The 22713-nt window shown below is 31.5% G+C and overlaps 1 protein-coding gene across 10 annotated transcripts in view; it reads right to left on the minus strand.

Moving 5' to 3' along the window:
* LOC118183479 (GATA-binding factor 2-like) overlaps positions 1 to 22713 on the minus strand; it is a 550695-nt gene that overhangs the window by 166933 nt on the left and 361049 nt on the right. For 6 of the 10 annotated variants that reach the window (XM_085813406.1, XM_085813403.1, XM_085813408.1 and 3 more), the window contains one exon: positions 19326 to 19368. The exons of 1 other annotated variant lie outside the window; for it this stretch is intronic. The gene's annotated coding sequence lies outside the window, so the exon portion shown is untranslated. Of the gene's footprint in view, positions 1 to 12582; positions 12977 to 19325; positions 19369 to 22713 lie in introns of those variants that run through there. 3 more of the 10 variants (XM_035353038.2, XM_035353036.2, XM_035353039.2) reach the window with 2 other exon arrangements.

A 22713-nucleotide genomic window follows, 5' to 3' on the forward strand; every position in this document is an offset into this window, starting at 1 on the left:
GCAAAAATATAAAGAATCTACAAAGTACCTTACTCATAATTGAATTCGGGAACTATTAACTAATTCACTGGAAAAACAAGGCAATTAGATGTTGGTCGTTAAGTTTTTATGAAGCGACTGAAAATTTAGAGAAGTGTTTTAAAGGATAAATACCTGGGCGTATTGTTCCACTAAATTTTAAATAAGATTTTTTTAAAAATATTTCAAGCCAAAATAAACATCAAATATTTATTAGAAAAACTCAATCGAATTTCAATTATAAAAGTGTAAGCTTCGAGAAAGGATCGCTCCTCAGACGAATTAGATGAAATTCCTGATAATTGCTTCACCGAAAGTTATAATTTATAAACTAAAAGTTGCGAAAATCAAACATAATTTAAAAGTAAATGTTATTTTTATCAATTTTATAATAACTGAAAGACTATGATGAGAAGACAATCCATTGGGAAACAAAGTGAAGAAGAAAATGGCTAATAAGTGATCAGGATCGAAATGATGATAAGCGTGTAAAAAACGTCAGTAAAAGCTTTAATCCTCATGTGAAAGCCACTTTATTTATGAATTAATGATTCACGAAATAATCATAGCGCAGATAAAAAAATTGGCTGTTTATAATTCTTTCTTTTTCTATACAAATGTCTACATAATATCGCTTTTGAGTTTTGCAGTTTCTACTGCTTCTTCGAAAATTGTCCTTTTAGCCAAAAACTAACTTGAGCTTGAAACTTGTAACTTTTTCAGATCAGACAAATTCTAAGAATTATTTACAAATAAAAATGAATTGCATCGATATTTATGCATCGAACTGCATCGAAATAAAAACGAACTGCATCACCCAAAGGGCGTTAGTCCAGAAGGGCTGTTAATTTTGTTTTGGCATTTTGCGGTAATTCTCTATAAATACCGGTTCACTTTTCAAATTCTTGCCACCAAATATTATCGCCCTATGTTATATTTAAAGAAATTAAATAATGAAGAATTTGCATAAATGCATATATGTTTCTGCCATTGTGATAAAATAACAGTATCTAGAGCCATCGAATTTTGAATAATATAATCTTCCACCGAATGTGGGCATCTGGAAGCCCGAATTTAGAATTTGTTTTAGTGTTGATTTCATATTTTGTAACACTTTAACGAATTTTTGAATAACAAACTCGACGATTTCAAAGCGAGCAATGGCAATACTCTACGGAATAAAAACATTTTTATCTCCAGCGCGCAAGACTCTGTATCGGAAATTCTAAAGATACGCTCATGCAATATTGCTATTGAATAGAATTTTATGGTTTAAGTGCGAAGAACATGATATTTAATAAATAAAGGTAGCACACAAAACGTTAAAAAAAGCCCCTTTGGGCGTAATGTTAAATCTGAAAGCTTTCAGATTTTATTTGTTTATTTATTTTTCTTAGTTTCTAATTTTCCTTTAGATGTATGGTTATTTCAAAATTAAAACAATGCTTAATATATATGATAGAACTCCAGTTAGAAATCTTGAAGTGTTCTCAAATTAATTTCAATCAACCGAATGATTATGTAAATTCGGTTTGCTAGTTTGAGAGTAGGTAATTATGGTAATGCTAGGGAGGATAATGTGGAGGTTGATTTGCTCATGTTTGTTGTTGAGGGGGGATGGAAATCGAGGGGATGAAGCCAGCTCATTCATCCACCAGAAACAGAAAGTGAGAGAAACTGCCTCATTCCAAGTTTCTCAATCGATGAAATCTTAAGAAAATAGGCAACCTTCACTTATTCATCCCAAAACACAAGAGAAAATAATTTTCATCGTGTATATATATATATATAAACAATATGTCTCATTTTACGAGATATTAAAATGGTCTAGATGAGCTCGTTACAAATATATTCAAGATTTAGTCGGCCACTTATGATTACAACAAAGGCCTCTCCTCTTAGATTTACGCACCAGTAGATCCAGTAAGTCCTAAACGATTTCGCTGTCCTAAAACAAGAATGGATAGAAAAGACAGGAGCTATTGCAGTGTATTACTGGAATGAAAGCATGGTAACTGTGGTATTTTCTCTTAACTTAATCTCTTCATTCTAGATTTTGATCGCACTTAAAACTTTTATCTCTTCCTACACGAAAGATGGATGGACTACTCCGTATGACGAAGTGCTTGATCTTGCCGCAACTATCTTTTCCTTAAAGCAAAACTTCTTTCAGTGACAGATCTTGATCTTCTCCTACTCCATTATATTGCTGACCTTTCTGGGCATGCATGATAAATTTGTGTGGTAAGTTTATTTTAAATATTTGTAAGAGCCTTGATGTCTTCATACATATATTTCTAGACATTCCTAGGTGGGTACTTCCTTTAAAAAAGAAAAAGAAAAAAAAAAAAAAAAAAAAACTTAAAGGTGGAGGACAATTTTTCAGTTTAAATTGAATTTTATTTGCATCCATGTACCATCTCTATTCTCCAAAAGGGAAATTGTAAAGTCATCATTATAAATTCATTGTTATTCGTCCTTTTTTCTAAGCCCTAAGTTGCGCTTAGGGCATTCGAGGAAGCTCGTTTTCAATTCACTTTTGCGGTCGTTTACAATTCAAAATTCGCCCTTTCTAATCGATTTAATGGATGTAAATGGGTTTATCGCGAATCATTTAATACATCCAAGATAATGAATGGACCTCATTAATGAAACCAATAAATCATTTACCAGGAACAGGTTTGAGGCGCGCACGTTTGAGGCGAAAATCGGGTGACTATGAGTTCGTAATCAGGATGGGCACACCTAATAAGCTGATTAAAGAGCCTAATTTCATCTTCGTGTTGAGATTAATGTTTTGTATCTTTTGCATAATCAGAAACTTCAAAATTTGCCTATTTCTTAGTTGAATAAAACGCACATATAAATATTCCTTCATATGCTCATAAAATTTTTACTACGAATTTTCGGTTTTCTTCCAATAAAATTTTTATGAAGAGAAATTTTTATTTTTAGAATATTTGATGAAGTAACTAAAAAATAAATTGAGATATATTGGGAGGATTGGGATACATCCGATTCTAACGATGGTAATATTTTATCTCAAGGAGCAAAATGGGAGTAAGAGGCAAAATTTTGTCTTATTCTTGAAGAGTACCAGTTAGTTTGCTTTACAGACAGAAGTAAGGTAAATGATAATGTTAGCCTTGCTTTAACTGATTAGGAAGATAAACAAGAAAGGGAGTTTAAACAGTGAAGAATGAGTGATAAGTGCTCAGATTTTTAAGCCGAGTTGACGTGTTTAAACCTTGATGTGGAATGGATTCAAAATTCTTGCAGTGGTTTGAGATCAACGCGAAGTTTAATTTGTAGTAATTCTCTTTTTTTCGCTTACTAGTTTTAGTACTTGTTTTAGAGAAACTTGCTGTTGAAATTCAGGTTAATATTAACACCTTACAAGATCTTATATACCGACATTCATTTTGTTTAAGTCCGTGGACACTGGGAATTTTGGAAATGAGAGGGCTAATGCTCTAGCAAAGCTAACCACAAACTTCACATTGATTTAAATCCCCGTGTTCCTGTTTCTCACTGGAAGCGCTTTCATAGGAATGATGCTTCTTGAGAGACTTCTGGTTCATGATCTTCTGGTATGCTTTTTTCTTCGCTAAAGTACTTTAAAGTTAGGCATTTGCAAACATAGAAAGCGATTAGAGTAAATATATGTATATTTATATTAACTAGTAGGTTATCGATATATTGTAATACGCACAGCATAAAGAGAAGAGTTTATTAATGCAATAACTTTCAAGGGCGAGGGTACATACTTAAAACTGCAGTTAAGATTTGGATTATTTTGATTATGACAAAGCATGTAAAGACTATTTCAGAAAGGATGCCTTCGTAAGGACTTTTTAGGATTCCCGTTACACACGGCGAAACCTCGAAAGATCACGCAAACGGCGTTTTCGTCAGAACTTGAGTTCAGGTCGAACTACCAGTGCTCAGCGGCCTTGGCCGCTGGTGGGCAGATGTAGTTAAATTTTCCTTTCAGTTCGAATCTGAAAATTGTCTAAGTTGCTAACCGGATTTTAAAAGGGGATAGCTATGTGTGCTTTTTTTATGTATAAAATTGTTTATTATAAATTAAAGAAAATACTTTAAAAAGGTAAGCAGGTCTCAGTTAAAAACTACTTTTTAAAAACTTTTTCTATTAAAAGGAATACCTTTCTTAGTTTACATCTTATGACCTTATTTCAGTCCTCATTGATGCTTCAAAAAAATGAACAAAAGCCGAATTTTGCAAGACTGATCCCGTCTTGCTCAATCAATAGCATTCATTCCAAAAAATATTTCCGGTAAACATTAGCTTTTCATTATTTTAAATAATTAACTCATTAAATGAATGTGAATGTGTATATAAAAACAATATTTGCGAAGTTACATATAAATAACCCGAAAATTACCAAAGCTTCCCATTTCTGTTTCTACTGTCATTTCTATTTTCCAAAGCTTGACATTTCTGTTTCCTTTTATCTCTCCTTTTTATTCCTGCTTTATGTTACTAATACTTTATGTCGATTTATAATAAGAAAAGCTTGCGTGCGACTTCTAACGAGCAGAACATAAATTCTTATCAGAGATTCAACACTCTTTTTACTCGAGGATTAAAAAAATTAAACAAGCTATTACATTTTTTGTTCCTATGTTAAATAAACAAGTGCATATTTCCGAAAATTAAATATTGTAAAAGAACTCTCAAAAGTGACCATATAAATCAATAAAGTTAAAAATGTTATTAATTAATAAATAAGAAAGACGAATTTACAGATGATCCACTACTTTTATAGCTCCATTACTTTACTATTTACAGATATCCATTACTACATTTACAGAAATTCTTTAATCACATTTTTCATAATATCTATACCGTTTCTGTATAACTTATTTAATATAACACGTTTATGTAATTCTCCTTCAGTAAGTAAAGCAGGTCTCTTAATTATTTATATTTTCAGAGGGAATGGATTCATTTAATCTCCAGTGCCGATATAATTTTTTCTTGTCATCTATATTTTGATGTTAATTACTATATTAAAATATAAAATAAAGTATGCATCATTCCATATACAGATTTTTCAACTTAACATAGAAAATACATATGGGTTTCGTTGAAACATAGCATGTATACTATATCTAATAGGCACTAAAGGATTTGATACTGACATCAGTTTTCAAGAATGATTAATTAGTAATAATTAGTTAAAATTAATTATGTAACAAAAATTTATATTAATCTGAGAAGCAGGAAACAAACTTAGTTTATGCAAGTAAAAGTCTTCATTAATACGATTCACAGTAATACGATGCATCAAATAGCAACATGTAATACTTAACTTACGGATGCAGATTTTTCAGCGACGAAACGAAATTAATATCAGCTCTCCGTTCTTTTAAATGAATTAATTTTGCACAAATTTTGAAGCAATGGGTATTTAAGTTATTTGAGTATGGCAAAGCAAACAATAGCTATCTGCCCAAGTGAAGATACGCTTTTGTGATAACTTTCTGAGGGAAAGTAACTTACGTTATTAGTAAGAAAAACCGCGAAAACTAAACATGTAGCCAACCCATTCGTCTGGGTTCGAGCCTAGGTAAAACTATTCAGCGATCCTTATTAAGCCACCGTCAGTAGTGCATACTATCATAGCAGTAATATTTTCACTGAAGTTCAAGTCAATTAAGGATGTGCGTGTAAGGTTTGTGTCAAATTATAATCGATATTAATGTACCAAATTACAGAATTAGGAAATATATCAAATTATTGTTATTCTTCACTAGTAATCATCAATATTATACCTACGAAATTTGTGTACGTATATTTCGAAGACAATTTTATTGATGGATGACCGAGTAAATAAAAGCAGTAAAACTGGTAGTTTCTTTCCGAATTCATATTCCGTAAATGAACGTTTTAATGTTTTTCTCAAGTTAAAATGCAAGCTAATTTTGTTCAAAAAATTCTCCAAGAAGGCATCTCTCCATTGCAGATAGCTATCGGGTGCTTGTTATATGTAAAAGAAAATATAATTGAATAGATATTAGAAATCATAAATTATCAAAAGGAGAATATATTAATTTTTAATTTTTTATCAAACGTGAGTCCAAGTTCAGGTTTTAAAAGAAAAAATTGATATTACATTAAAGCAAAATACTTCGAGAGCCTGTGTCTGAAATATATTCCTATTCAATAACCCTTATTATTAAAAATTAATTATTAAATCAACACCTTTAACTGTCCTTTCTCAGAAGTAATTAGTAAGGTTGCTTAGAAGAAATTAGTAATTAGAACCGGGAATATTCTTTTTGCAGACCTCTACGTCTGTCTTATGCTTCAAACTACTTACTGTAATAAAAAATATGCTTCAAAGTAACTTGAAATAAAAAGCCAGCAATTTAATAATTGTTATCATAAGAAGCTGCAATTTAAAATGTACTTAAAATAGTATAATAAACATCCACAATAATGTATAACAGTCAATGAATTATGCAATAAAGAATTTATCAAAGTAAATAAATTACTCGCTATGGTCAAAAATGTACTTAAGTAACTTATAATATAATAACACTTTCAAGTAAACTAAATCTGTAGTAATGTGTTTTTTGCGATCGTGTGCAGAAATTAATAAAAATGCTAAATAAGCCTTTTATACCAATAAATTTCTGCAAGAGTAACAACTTATAATAATTGAAATGATTAGAAAAGAGTTTATGAAGTATTAGAAAATAATAATCTAAGGAATTTAGGCTATGTGGTCGCAGTTACATAGAAAATCAATATATATATATATATATATATATATAGGTAGCCATATGTTCGGTGTCAGTAAAAATAACAATTTATGACTTAGTAATGTTAATACGACGTGAATTCTCTCGTTTTTTGATACATAAATCAATGGGAATTCTGTAAGGCTTAAGTTAAAACAAACGCACATAATACTATGTTCTTATATGGTTTCTGATGTTTTATCATAATTAAATACATCAGGTTGGCAAGAAAGTAATTTCAGTTTTTTGTTCTGAAATAAAACTCTTTTTTTTTCTACTGAAAAATTAACTTTGATTAGTCAAATATCTTTCGTTCCATTCGATGATCCTTTGTCCATGTTTCTGGTACTTTACGATTCCACGCTCATAGAACTTCTGATATCCGGTAGTGAAAGATCGGGACTTTATGGAGGATGCGACTTCACTTTCCAGTCCAGCAATTCCGTATGTGCTGCCAAAGATATGTGAGGCCTCGCATTTTCGTTGCGATTTGTCAATTCCTTTGTGATTCCTTTGCGATTTGTCAATTCTGAACTTTTCTCTTTGATTGCTTCCTCCAGTTTCATAAGTTATAAGCAGTAAACATTTGAGCTGATCGTTTGGCTGCTTGGAAGCAGCTCAAAATACACAATACCTTCGTAATTCCCACCTATTGACAACATGATCTTTATCTGACTCAATTTAGCTTTCGATATGATTTGTGCTGATTCATAATGCTAGAGCTACGATCTTTTTCGATTAATGTAATTGCAGGCGATCCATTTTTCATCACCAGTGATAATTCGTTTCAAAAAGAGGTCGATTAAATTGCGTTTGAAATGCGTATCGCAAATATTGATTTGTGTTAAATGAATTTCTTTCAATTCTTGCGTAACCAAAATAGCGAGCTTCTTTAAGAGTCCAAAACATCTTATGTGATTTTCAGTTGTTGTGTGCGATACGTTTAAATATTTGCAATCTCTCGCACAGTTAGATATATGAAGATCTGATTCAATTATGGTCATCAAGTGAAAAATCTCCAGAAGGAAATCTTTTAAACCAAGTCTGACATATGAGTTCTATTAAAGAATCAACAATATAAACCTTCCAGATTTCGTTGTGAATCGCAGCCGCTTTCTTGCCTTTACAAAAATAAAAAAGTGTCGAAAATGGTTTTTTCAATAGCAACCTAAAAGTGTCAACTGCCAAATTAAAAAAAAAAAAAAAATTACAGAAGAATAACAAAACAAACATAACGCTACATTTTTTCGTAAAATGAAATTACTTTCTTACCAATCCAATAAAATTAAAAATGAAGTATTTCCCAAGTATTGTATTAAAATGAAGTGACACATTTCTGTAGAAATATTAAAACATGTGCATAAGGATTTGAATTTTTTAAATGGAATATAACAACTAATAGACTATTTTTTACGAACTACAAAATAAATAAATTAATTAATGAGATAGTCAGAAATGCCTTCCTTAATAACCCAAAATCTCCCAGGGGAGTTTTTGAACTGATAACAACTGCATCCATAAATTCTTTCAAATGAATCAAAATTTTCTTGCATCTATAGCATAAAAAGAATTGGGAAATCAATCGACTGATCACTATATTCAGTAATCAGAAGTCAATACATAAATGTATACTGCTTGACTATACGTACTGTTAGGTATCCTATTTCAGCTTTGCTTTAGTCATTAAAACCCAAGTTCTCTAGTTTTTTGTTGTTTGTTTTTTTATACTTCAGGATTAAAAAGTTAAGGTAAGCCTTTTGCACTTTAATCTTAATCATGTTAAAGAAACTGATATGTATATAGATAAATAGATAGATATACACAGATAGATATATAGATTTATACAAACAGATAGATATATAGATTTATGCAGACAGATAGATAGATTTATACAGACAGATAGATAGATATACACAGATAGATAGATTTATACAGACAGATATATAAAGTTTCTGATATCAAGCAAATAAGCATTTATCCTGTTGTTATTTTCTGGCCTTTAAAAGGGTCTTTTTCAGTATTATTATTATTAGTAGTAATAGTATCATTATTTTGAGTCCAGGAAGTAGTAAGATCGAAAAAAAATATGCTTTCATTTCGATCTTTTTTGAGAACAACACAGCTTGGATATTGCTTCTGTAATAAGTTTTTCAAACCAGTTTGTATAAAAGAAAAACAAAACAAACAAAAATAGTGTCAATTTTTATAAAAACACACGCAAAAGAATTTAAATTAAGCAAGATAGATTATTTCGAAAAGAAGCAATGAAACAATGTAATAATTACTTCATTAGATCTTCAAAATATTATTCAGCAGAGCAGTTATTTATGAGGTAAGGCACATAGAAGTAATTGTGAAACATATATTAATGAAGATTAGATTTCACTTTTTTCTAATTGAAATTTTAACTAAAATAATAAGCAGCTAAATAAAGTTTCTGGCAGTTTGAAACGAGTAAATAAGCCTTTAAAAAGACCCTTTCTCCGAGAAAACTTGAACATATTCCTTTATTCTCAGTTTATAATCTAGTTTAGAGTAAATGATAGTTACATTTATACTAACGACAAAAGAAACTGGAAATTCATATACAAAGTATAAGGCAGTATGCCACATTTAATTAAAAATATTGAGTAGTTTTTAATCAAAAGCCAGTATGAATGTACGTTAAATGGTTTACAGAAGAATAATTTTCTTTATAAGATAGCAGTTGTCAGAAATTGTTTAAAATTTAATAACTACTGATAAAACAAAAGTGTCTATGAGTATAATATGATAATTCAAAATTTTCAGAGAAATTATGAACTGGTATATGGTAGAGATATACATATAACTCGAAAATAACTTTAAAAGTTTATTTAACAAGTTACAAGAGCGTATACTAGAATAGTTGGACTTACATATCTACTATTAAATCTTGGCATATAAAATTAACACAGAGCCTGAGGACCTCTCTTTCTTTCGCGTAGTTACTGTTTTGTTAACGAATACGTAAATATAAATAAAGAAGAATCGGAAATTAAACACTCCTGCCTCTTCTGCTGTCCATAAAAGGATACAACAGTATGGAATTAAACAAAGCAAACTTACAAGGAAACTGTAAAAATTTTATCTATATGAAGTAAAGGGAAAGGAATGTTTAGATGGATTTGTTTGAAATGAATTTTGGAATAACTGATAAAGGTTGTATTTTTAAACATTATAAATGCCACAAGAACGCTTCAGTGTTTAAACTATTTTGATCTTTTTTACGTGTTTAAATTCTAATTTAGGATAATGCATAACAAATTTTAAAACACAAAATGCAGTTTAATTTTAGAAACATGAGTTATAACTTTTTTATAATTGTTTAATAACGGTCTGTCTTACGCAGCGATATTTAAACTCCCCAATTGAAATTTATGCAGTATGAGTGTCCCCAGTACCCAACATTTCAGTGACCTTAATCATAATAAAAAATTCTCTTTCACTAAATACATTAAAAACTGCCCATAACGTTTTTGAAAGGAAAAATTTCTAATTTTTCAAATCTTCGATTTAGAATAAAAACGATTAGTAACATCGATTTCAAAATTTTGAAAAATAATAGGTAATAATTAAACTACAAAAATTTAACAAACATTAATATCTCTGTTTTAGAAAGTATGTCTCTTCCCAAACAAATGACTACCTTTTAAATCAAAACACTTCCACGCACAGAATGGGGACCGGTTACTGTAGCAATGCTCAAGCGATTCTTGGAAAGTGAAAGTGAGGAACTTGGAGCCTGAAACCTCCAGCGCCTGCAAGGGGTGGCGATTCGCCATTAACTCTATTAACCAGTTAAGAAAAGAGTGTATTCTTACCACCCATTTACATACGGCTAAAGTGTTTCGGATTTCATTTTAAAACACAGCACAGGACAAAATGTACTATGACCTTTAGTTTCTCTTTTATTCAGCTAAAGGCAAACTAAATTTAGGTTCTGTAACATACATTTTATGGTTAGGATTAGGAACCTGTAATTCGCTTCAAAATTTACAATAAATTTCGTGTTCGTGTAATGCATCAGGTGAGAGAAAAAAAAAATATTTATATTTTTTCTAGAGACTAGTGTCACTTATAATTTAAATGTTTTGTAAGCAATAAAAATCTACTCTTCTGTATTAATTATTTTACAAGAATACAGAATATGACGCAGAAATCTTCCATTTATTATTAATAATTTACTAAATTCGATTTATTCGAAATTCGGGAAAGATGCATAACAGAAACTTTAGATTGTTAATTTTGTTTTTCAAAATGTTTGTGCAATAAAAGTGATAGTACTTTTCCGCTCTAAAATTATATGAAAGGTATCGCTTACCTTATATTTTAAAGATTACTAATATGTTTTTAAAATTCATTTAATTAACGTGATAATAGAATAATTCCCATACGCCTCCCAGACGGTATAGTGGTAAGCGGAGCCTACTATGGGTTCGAATACAGGAGGTGGCATGGCTGTTTGTAAATGAATATTGTCTTTGCGGCATGTGGGCACTCTAAATACATGGCGAGCCGAAAGTCCTCTCATGTGGTTTGGTGGTAGAGGAAAAGGGTAGGAAACCCTCGGACACCCCCCCCCCCCCCGAGGTGATCTCTCACAAAACTGGGATGCAAGTAGAAGTATAACCTCTTTGAGGCTCTGGCAAATATTATTCCATTATAACAACAACAACATAATTCTCATACTGGGTGTATTTTTATTTTCCCTCAGTTTTATCGAGAAAACAGTTCTTTCCAACTCCTTCTCTACTGACGTCTACCTTATTCTTTCTAAACAAAAGCAGTGAATGTAGATGTTTCTACAGTTACCAAACTGTTAACTAAGTCCTTAGATTTTAAGCAATACAAATTATAGAAGGAGGGGAACTGCAATTTTGATTAAACGGTTCTACTAATCAATTTAATGTTTATATATTAGCTATAAATATAAACTTTAATTAAACTGATTAGATATTTTCTTCCAATGTGGGACTTTTTTCAAAGTGCAAATGACATGTTTCAAAATCTCAGTAATTAATAAATGAAGCCATATCTACCATTAGCTTAATTATTTACGTTTAAATATTTGAATTCATCTTTGGCCAACTGTTGTGAAATAAACTATCAACAAATATATACATACTAAAATCTCTCATATCATTCAATTCTTCAAATCGTATTCTAGGTGTATTCAGTTAATATATACATTTTTAAAAGTAGATGCAGGATCACACGTGTAATTTTATTTTTAGGAAAATATCTTCCTATCGAGTTCGTGTTATTTACGTTAGTAACTTATTTATGAGCTGAAATGAAGTTTTTATATTTCATAGTCCTGCACTGCTCTAAAATTTATTTATTTACTCGAACTGAAGAAGTGCTATCGTTTGAAATCACATATTAGCATAATCTTCAAAACACCAGCGAAATGGAAAATGTTTCAAAAAAGAAAAACCTCAAAATTAATGTTTACTACAAAAATTTATCTTTTGCTGAAATAAAACTGTTAAAATGAGTCTTCTTTTAATAACAATAATGATAGTAATAATTTTCTTCCTTTGCTTAAATAAAATTCTTGGTTTTAAGTGTTTGATCTAAGGTATATGCTTGTAAAAAAAAAAAAAAAATTAACTTTCTGTCTGACACTTCCTTTAAAAAGAAAGAAGCTATGTCAACAAAAATGAGTAGCCTGCAAAGTCATTCTAAAGTTTATATAAAGAAGTTTACAAGCATGTCAAAGAGAGTATGTTATCTAAACAATCACAAAGTAAAATGCAAAACGGTACGTACCATTTCTCGGTGACTGGCACTTAATAATCAAATTTATCGGCAACACGATCTGTGCCGGCCAAGGCCAGCGATCTAACTCCGGACGAGGGGCCCGTCGTCTGCGCGCTCGGCTACAGAAACCCGCCGTATGCGGTCGCAAACATCGTTGCAAAAAAACAACACGGTCGTAGTTAAGTGCTTCACAAGCTGGCAACGGCTATCCAAATACTGAGGCTTGCCCGATGGAAAAAAAAAAAAAAAATCCCGCACTTGTAAGAGATCTTGCTTGTATAAATTCAACAAACACTTCCCAGGCTAGCAGAGATCACTTTTCGAATAACAAACAACGAACGGTTACTCACAACACACACTTCGCTTGTCCCTGCGTCTGCGCCGTACACGGCCTGTTTGGAAGTGTGCAGTGCCAGCTCTGAAGATTGAACGGGGCGGACACCATTTGTGACGTCACACAAAAGGCGTGGCTTTTCAGTTGCTCGTTCCGCCTATCGCTTCACCGCAGCATGGTATCCAGAGGCGAGGCGTATCTTCGGGAGAGAGCGACTGGCCAATAGAGAATGGTTTCTGTGGAACAAGGAGCCAGTAGCAGAGCGAGACGATTGGTGGATGGGATGAGTCATGCAAAAGTCACAGACGCGGCTCGTAGCGGATAACAATTGGGCAGGAGGAGAAAATGGAAAAAAAGAAAGCATCTGAATCTATTCTCTGTGTGCTAAATGAATTGCTGCCCACTTTTTGTTCATACTTCGAAGCCAAGGATCGTAATAGCGCTGGAATAGCAGTTGAAGAAACAAAATTTGACTCACGTTTTATCGTGACTACAAGTCTACTCTTCCAGTTGGGATGTGACCGCAGAAACCAGATTAATTCAAGCAAACTTTCAGGATGTATTTTCAGAGTGGCAAGGGACTACGATCTTTAAAATCGTTTTAGCCATTCGCTTTGTTTGTACAATTGACTGTATTGCTAACAAAATGCAAAATAATTTGACAATGTGCATTTTCAGAAAGGATTGCAGACGCGCATTGATTAACAAAGATTCAGATCAATGGTTTTGTTTTCAGAGGTAAACAGTGGCGTAGGCAGAGCTTCTGCGGTCAGGGGTGACGTCTGAGTTTGCCGCCTGGAGCAGTCCCTTATTTTGCCCCCCCCCTTTCTATACACATGCAGACTAAAAAAGGTTAAATTGGCATACAGGAAAATAAATTTAAAATATATGTTCAATTTTGAAGTAAAATTTTAATATTTTAAAATTATGTTATTATTTTCTTAATACCCCAACCTACACAAAATTATCGACTGCATTGCCGGGTCTATTTGATTGCTCCAATTGCTCGTACGCAGACGGTACAGAAAGGTTTCTGGAATGCAAAACATACATTTGTAATTCTTAAATATTACTTAAATTATTTTTATTAATAAAATTCTCACAACTAGCAATACTTACAGTAACTGCAAAGAAAGTTTGCAATAATTTTACAATATTTGGAGCTTTCTTCTTGAATAGAATGTAGAATTAATAAATTACAAAAGGAACGCTCTTCCAAGTATTCATTTCTTCTGCCAACAAGCGAAAATAAAACTTTGAAATATTTCTCTTTTAACAAGGAATTCTTTCTTGTTAATGTCCCCTTGACCATAATGTAGTTAATATAATAATGGTCTGTTGAAATTTTTCACTAAAAATTTTCAACGAATGAAAGATACAAAAAATATTATATAGCTGTTCATGAGTTAATTTCTTACGCTCTATTTCTTCTCAATTTAATTCCTTATAGCTATTCGAAATTTCATGATTCTTTATCTGCTTTGAACAGTTCACACGAATAACTCCAAAAATATAATGTCTCACGTGAAAAATGCTGCCTTCAAAAATGTACTGCCCTCCCGCCCTCATTAGCTTTGCTACTTTTTGTAAATCTTCGACGTATAAAATATCTTTAACAACCCTCTGTAAAACTGAATTAGAGATTTAAAGCAGATTAACAATAGTTTGAATGCTTCCGGAGAATCTGTCTATAAAAAACGAGAACGTCCTTTTCCTAATCTACGAGTAACATCATAAAAATTTAAGTCGGTAATAAAAATAAATAAATAAAAATAAGAAATTAAAATAATAAAAAAAGAAAATCTGAAAGGTTTTTAGATTTTAAACTACGCCTAAAGGGGAGTTTTTTTTAACATTTTGTGTGTTGCCTTATTTATTAAATATCATGTTCTTTGCACTTAAATCATAAAAATCAGTTCAAGAGCAATATCGCAAAATAATTTTAAATTGAGCCTATCTTTAGAATTTCCGATACACAGTCTCGCGCTCTGAAGGCAAAATTTTTTTTCCTGTACAACGTTGTCATGGCTCGCTTTGAAATCTCCTGAGTTTGTTAATCAAAAATTCTTTAAAGTTTTACAAAATATGCAATCGATCATAAAACAAATTCCAGATTCTAAATTTGGGCTTCCACATGCCCATATTCTCAGTAGGATTACGTCATTCAAAATTCGATGGCTCTATGTACCGTTGTTTTATCACAATGGGAGCAATATACATATATTTATGCAGATTTTTTCATTATTTAATTTTTTTTTTCAAATATAATGCAGGATTCTAATATTGTGTGGCAACGATTTGAAAAACGAAACGGACATTCAGAGTGATTCGACGCAAAATTGCAAAACGAAAACAATAGTCCCTCAGGGACAAACCCCTTTCAACTAATAATTCTTAGAGATCTCAGTATTCTGAAGTGTTGCTCAATGACGAAGTTTATTCTCAACTGTATTCCTCAAGTATTCCTCGACTGGTATAATCAACTCAGTTTTACTAACTCATTTTAACAATTTTATATTGCAATAAGTATTTTTTACAAAAACAAGTATTTTCTGAAATAAAAATAAGTTTCGCAACATTGGCTTTGTTAGGTACGCCTAATGTTATGGCTAAAGCTTTGAAACTCTGGTCGTTTCCATTGTCAGAGGTTGAAAGGACTCCTTCACGAGTTTTTCCGTACTTCTAGCGGCCCCCAACCATACTTAGGAATTTTGATTTGCGTCATGATCTTAGTTATAATTTCATCAAGCTTTGAAGCGAAAACGTAAAAATAAACCAGCATAGTATATAATAATGACAATAATACGCACGTGTCATTTCCTAAGAATATTTTTAAGAATCTTTATCCTTATCCTTATCCTTATTCTTTTATCGCATGCAATTGTTCCAATCAACTGCAGCACTTTCAAACATATTAAGCTGTTTGTTACAAAATTTCATTGACGTCAACTCCTTTGCCCAAGAAGATATGAACTTAATAGCAGTGACGTACGATGTTCTGGAACCGCTGAACTAATTTCCAACATTTAGGTCCTTCTTCGTTTTGCAATTTTTAACACTGCTCCTCCAAATGATTTCGTCGTTAACATAAAGTTTCATGTTGTGGTCATTTTCGCATATTCGTTTTCAGCTAAAAGACCTCTTTCTTGAAAAAATGACAATACATCCGCTTCCTTACTTGGTTAATTAAAAATGTTAACGTCATATTCAGGCAAAAAAAAAAAAAAAAAAAAAAAAGCAGTGAAATTTTTTAACTAAACAATGCGAATTCGAAAACCTCATCAAAAATGAATAGTAAAAGAACACGCAGCGAGAGCAAAAATGCAGCCAGGTGTTAAATATACAACTAAACGTGGCGAGGTATAAGAACAAGCACAAATTTTGGGAAGATATCTCCGTTGATTGGCGATTCAATGTCGGGGACCGCCATAATAAAGAAGTACCAGTTTTCCTTCTTGTAGAACGCAAATACGGGCCTTAGATAGCCCGCCACAAAAGCTCCTATTCCCACTGGCAGATAACCCTGGTCTACTCTCCCCCCCCAAAAAAATGTAAATTTGTCTTTAAATAGCTCTTTAAAAGAGACAATTTGTGTTCACTTCTCCTGAAATTCATCTCTCGTATCTGCAAAATATAATTAATAGGTAATTTAACTTAAAGGTAATGCAGGTAATTTAATTATTTTTTTTAAAGTGCGTTTATAAATGTTTAAAGATAAGCGTGTCTCTTTTTACGTATCCAGTTATGGACATTATTTGATTTCGGGTATTTGCGACATTCATCCCCTTTACTAAGCTACCCCATGTAATTGACTGATACTTAAAACGTTGGTAGTTTTTGTCTTGAAATTGACGACTGATGGAAAACATGGGAGTTAAATGGACTACTTTCGTAATTTTCCCTATGAAGATGATACAGACGATTTAATTACCTTTGAATTCATTAGCCAAGAATTCATCAGCCAAGAAGAATTCATTAATAGGATGACATCTTACGATTATTCTCTTTTGCCTGTTTGGAAATATTTACTTTCTTTTCCCTGTTTATACTCTGCCATTCTTCTTTGTCTCTCACAAATGCTTTCGTACCATTCTACTGGTTTACATTTTATGTTTTACTGGTAAGCCCCCGATTCTCTAAAAAAACCGATTAAGCACAAAGATGAAATTCTGCCAAGATACTGATACCACTGCTGACGCTAGAAATAATAGCTAAAGTAGGCAACTAATACACTAAGTTCATTTCAGAATATCTTAAAACCAATATCAAAACAGTTCGCAGAATACAAATCTTAAAATTAGACCACAATAATAATGATGTATTGATTGTGTTATTGGAATCTTAAAATTCACAACTTGAAATATGTAAAAATAGCAGCCTGCTTTCCAAAATAAAAGTTTTAAAACTTTGGATTCCATTCTAAAGTGCTTTACAAACCGTTGCCACAGCTTCAAAACAAAGAATAATTAAATTAAACATTTTTGTATTTTCCAGTGTTTTGAAATACTAAGTAAGTATTTTTGGGAGCTACTTTCGAATACTTATTTTTAGTAAAACAGATACTTTACAATCTGTTTAATGATTATGCCTTGTATAAATAAAAGTGTTTAGTTTCAGGGAAATAAAAATAATCTTATTGAGATGTATATATCTCAAACCAGTAGTTCTGACTTCAGAGAAAGAGAAATTCAATTCACTTGAGCTGCGAATGATATCCAAAGAAAAGCAAAGAAACGAGAAATATGCATGTGCATGAACATTTCCCAGTTTCCTAAGACTTCGTAACTTTCCCTGTTCTCAAATTATCTATATACTCTAATTAACCTTGAATACCCGATTTCTTAAGGATGTTTATGCATTTGTCCATCGTTTACCAAACATGGTTTAGTAATCATCACTTTTTCTGCCGATATCCTGTATTTTCGCCATTTCAACATATTCTAAATAAAAATATTTTATAATGAAGAAGTAGAGTTCTTATGGATTTGATCTTGTTTAAAAATAAATCCTAATCTTGAATGCCAAAGTGTATTCTTTGCAATTTTGATTTGAAAAATCTTTCAAAGAAGTACGTTTAATTAAAATATGCAATTTTATAAATAAATTTTTTCCTTCAAAAATTCTTAAAAGTAATTTAGCTCATTTAGCTGGCTTAATATTTCTGTTTGCATATAAATAGCACCCAGTTCCACTTCTAATATTGCAAGGTTATTAATATTGTATTAAAGCTACTTTCCCGTCCCTCCTAATTTCAGCTTACAAATTCCTACCAGAATGCGTTTTTAGAATCGCGGTTAATGAAAGAGCGATATTTAAGTCGAAGTTCCACTGACTTCGTTAGAGAGCCAGATATTTTGACTAGCTCGCTTCCGCCTTTTGGCTACACTCTCTAAGCTATTACTACGCTCGGCCGTATCTCAGGCTCTTGATAGCTTCGCTAGCTTACTTGATATTTAGGGGTCAACTACTTAGAATCTTGATAGCTTCGGCTATATCTTTTAGTTAAGCATAAGTTAAGTTTTACTTCTTATTACTTTAACTTCAAGCTCAAGTGGAGACTATGCTCTGAAGAAGCCATCTGTTTAATTCTTTTCTTGAGTTTACTTCTTGAGTTTTACTTATCTGTTCCCGAACTTAAGTAATTATTCGCTTACTTGTTCACGAGGTTCCTACATACTTAGTTGTTAGATAAAAGGTTGGAACCCTACAATATAAATAACCCATTTCTACTATAAAGTAGCATTTCTGTTCAATATGCTATTTCTGTTAGACTTGTTTCAATTTATGTTCACGGTACTCTCAAAAGGTAGCCGAGACGATGAAATTATTTGTTGTAGCTTCCTTTCAAAATTAAGTAATATTTACAAGAAATTCATATATATTTTTTTGATGAATTCTAAGCTTTTAAGTGGCATTTATTTATCCCTTTCCGGCACGCTACCTTTTAAAGTCGGAGTTTTGATTAAAAAAAAAAAAAAAAAAAAAAGATAGGCAGTCTAATTAGGCCTAGAGGAGTAAGTAAAATTTTGTGAAGATAGCACTTATCGTTTATTTCTGTGGGTATGAACAAAGTAGCACACTGATTGAATAGAGCTTCGAAAAGAGTGCTGAAGCGAGCATTGTTGTCAATGAACTGACCGATGAGATGCGGAGAAACAAAGAATACAGACTCTGAGTTGTCCTAGATTATCGGTGAGCCCGGTCTGGGCACACCTAGGGCAAGGTGACCCTTTTGATTTAGGCACGATTTCAAAGTAAAAATTTAAACTAATATAGAATAAGGAGATTAGCATATAGCCAAAAAAATAACAGCTGTCCGATGAATAGGTGGACTAAAATTTATATGGGAAAAGAGTTAAATTTAATAAATGTAACTTATTCCATTCATTTGATCACCGGATAATAAAAAAAATATTACCTTTACAAACAGTAATTTCTTTCTCCAGATATCAACTACAATACTGAAAAAAAAAAAAATTATCTATACATTTTCCATTGCAATAAAATTTCAGAAGATATACAGTGGGTAAAAAAGTATTGACAATTGCCTATAATTGATCACAAAAGATATACAGTGGATATCAGAAGATATACATAATAGATAAAATTTCAGAAGATATACAGTGGGTAAAAAAATGTTGGCAATTGCCTATAATTGATCACATTAGCTAATAAAGGAAATGCTTGACAATTTTAGGTGCGGAGATAACGAACACAGGGGTAATAAACACACAAATCTAATGGAACTTTTGTTTTCATATGCCTTTTACACAAAATATACGACAAAAACGTAAATCAATATGTCAAAAAGTATTGGCAAGGTTATACAGCGCCATGTGGGAACAAAATTTAATACTTTGTATTCATACCTTTTGCATCTATAACCAGTTTGTAATCTATTTCTCATAGAGGTCTTGGTTGTTGAAAAATTCCTGTTGGGGGAATTTTGTGCCATTCTTGCAGGAGTATACGAGCGCCATTCTTGCAGGAGTTCATCTTTACACAAAATTTTATGTTTCCTGACTTCTAGGTCCAATTTGTGCCATGAAATTTCAACTGAATTTATGTCAGGCAGTTGAGGCTGTGTCTTTAACCCTTTCTGGCACGCTACCTTTTAAAGTCGGAGTTTTGGTAAAAAAAAAAAAAAGTAGGCAGTCTAATTGGGCCTAGAGGAGTACGCAAGTAAAATTTTGTGACGACAGCACTTATCGTTTTAATTCTGTGGGTGTGCCCGAAGATTGCACACTGATTGAATAGAGCTTCGAAAAGAGTGTTGAAACTAGCATTGTTGTCAATGAACTGACCGATGAGATGCGGAGAAACAAAGAATACAGACTCTCAGTTGTCCTAGATTATCGCTGAGCCCGGTCTGGGCACACCTAGGGTTCGCCGTTTCATTTTAGGCAAGATTTCAAAGTAAAAATTTAAAACTAATATATAATAAGGAGATTAGCATACAGCCAAAAAATAACATAGATATTTCTTTTCAAACAATTCCTTTTATACCCTAAAAAAATTCTGGAAGATTTCTTTGAAAAATGAGGGTGTTAAAAAACTAAACATAGCTAAAATATAAAAGATTAACACAGTTAACATTTTTCATGCTCCGAAACTTGATCTCACAATGCTATAAATCTTCTATTGCTATATGAATCATTTCCACTACAGAATATCAAGTTTCAATTCACAATCCATCGCCTTTCCAGAGAATCATCTCACTGCAATGATCAATCATTAACACAGTTTGTGTCACCATGTGTAAAGAATTCAAAGTTTATCTGGTAGCATTCTTTTTAATGAAAGTGATTAATTTAGATATGAAACCTGCATCTAAGTGATACAGATCAGTTTCTGATATACAGATTAAGTTGCATCTGATGCTGCTAACGTAGTGAATGATAAGTAATTTATTAATTCCTATTATTAGCTCAAACTCTCCCTATATCTTGTTCATAAATTTTCAATCGTTAGTAAAATACTTTTTATTCATCCACTCAAGTTCCAATGCATTTTTTTAAACGTGTAGTGGATGACACTTGATGTTAATACAGTTTTTTCACATACTTCGCATCACAAGTCAATTCCTACTTATTTATTCCTGGTTTATCGGAACTAGAGATACGCTGTTTTTATTGAATATATTATAAGACTAAATAATGACTAAATAATTTTATTGAAATATAAATAATGACCGTTTATTAGGAATTCTCACGTGCGGTAAAAATTAATTTTACAACAACTTATAAATAATGGTATATGACTGTGATAAATGGAATTGTAATATTTAACAAAAATAAGTGGCAACAGTAAGACAGAGTTCTAAAGATTTTTAAAGTGTATGGAATTAAAGAATTGTAGTTTTATAGAGTTGGACGTAATGTCCCTATAATGTAGCGAAAATTCGATAGTAATATATCTAGGACGAAAACTCTTCGCAGCAGGTCAAGCATATGTCGCCTTGAGTCGTGTGAAATCATTAGATGGAATATTTATTAATTGAAGAACTGGACTGCTCGAAACTCACTGGAAAGGTTCCTTGCAATAATGAAGCATTACAAGAAATGAATAGAATGAGAAATTATAGACCATCATCAGCTTCATAAATTAGAAACGAAAAAATGTTAATAATGTTAATAAAAAGTATCTAAAATAAAATTTTCTTTGTTTACCTAAGAAATTTACTTAATTTTTTTTGCATATTACTTGTATCTTTGGAAACTTACGAAAGTGAAATATTGCTGGAAAACATTGCTTAATCTTAATTGTTATTTGTAATAGTGTACTTGATTTTTAATGTTCCTGAGAAAATTTAAAATAGACTGTCCGTGGATACTCTAATATAACGTCAGGAAGAAAACACTCTAATTTCAAATTATTAATACAGAGTAGATGCCAGTTGTTATAAAGTACTTGTGTCACACGTTACAAAACTAACTAACGAAACTTAAAAATATATCAAAAATTAAATTCATATTTTTACAGCAAGTCAGTTTTACGATAAAAATTAAGTTCTAAGAATTAAAAAAAAAAAAAAAGAGTAATTTATAACCAATAAAGAAATTTTTATTCATCTTTCTTAATATGAAGAAATAATCTCCAAAACTCAAATTTGGAAACCTAATTAAAGTTTGAAGGTTTGGTATTGAAGAAAACTATGAAGTTCTATATACGTTAAAATAATATAATGTATGCTAAAATAATAAGTTAAAAAATTTGAGAAATTTAAGAACATCAGAATTAATTGCGAATTGACTTTAATAGTCAGAATTAAAGATTTATCTTCCTTATTTTTTAGAGAAACAAAAATTATCTTATTAATAAAGTTATAAAATAATTTTATGTGAGTAATGTAACCTGTATTCACATGTTCGGATGGAGAACTCTGGTACTCAAAATTTAATGACTTTTGGTACAATTGGTTTTTCCTCAGTGCCAAAAATATGTGTACATTCATACAGATTCTTCATTATTTAGTATCTTTAAATATAATACAGGTGATAATATTTGGTGGCAAAAATTTGAAAAGTGATGCATCGCATTTAAGTGATTCAACCGAAAATGCAGTTTCGAGACTAATAGCCCTTCAGGGCTAACACTCCTTTGGGCAAAAAAAAAGCTAATTCTGCATTAAAATGCATTAAAATAAAAATTTGAAAGAGTTATAATGAAGTACACTAAACGATTTCAAGTTGAATCAGTTAAATTAAAAGTTTACCAGTTTAATTAGGAATTCAGGTTATTCAAAATATCAAAAATAATCACATTTACAGAAATTCCATTTCAACAAAGGAGCACCTCTCCAAATT

Source organism: Stegodyphus dumicola, chromosome 3 (assembly GCF_044657685.1).
Source record: "Stegodyphus dumicola isolate Sdum_Otavi_A_Nest chromosome 3, ASM4465768v1".
Classification (NCBI taxonomy): Eukaryota; Metazoa; Arthropoda; class Arachnida; order Araneae; family Eresidae; genus Stegodyphus; species Stegodyphus dumicola.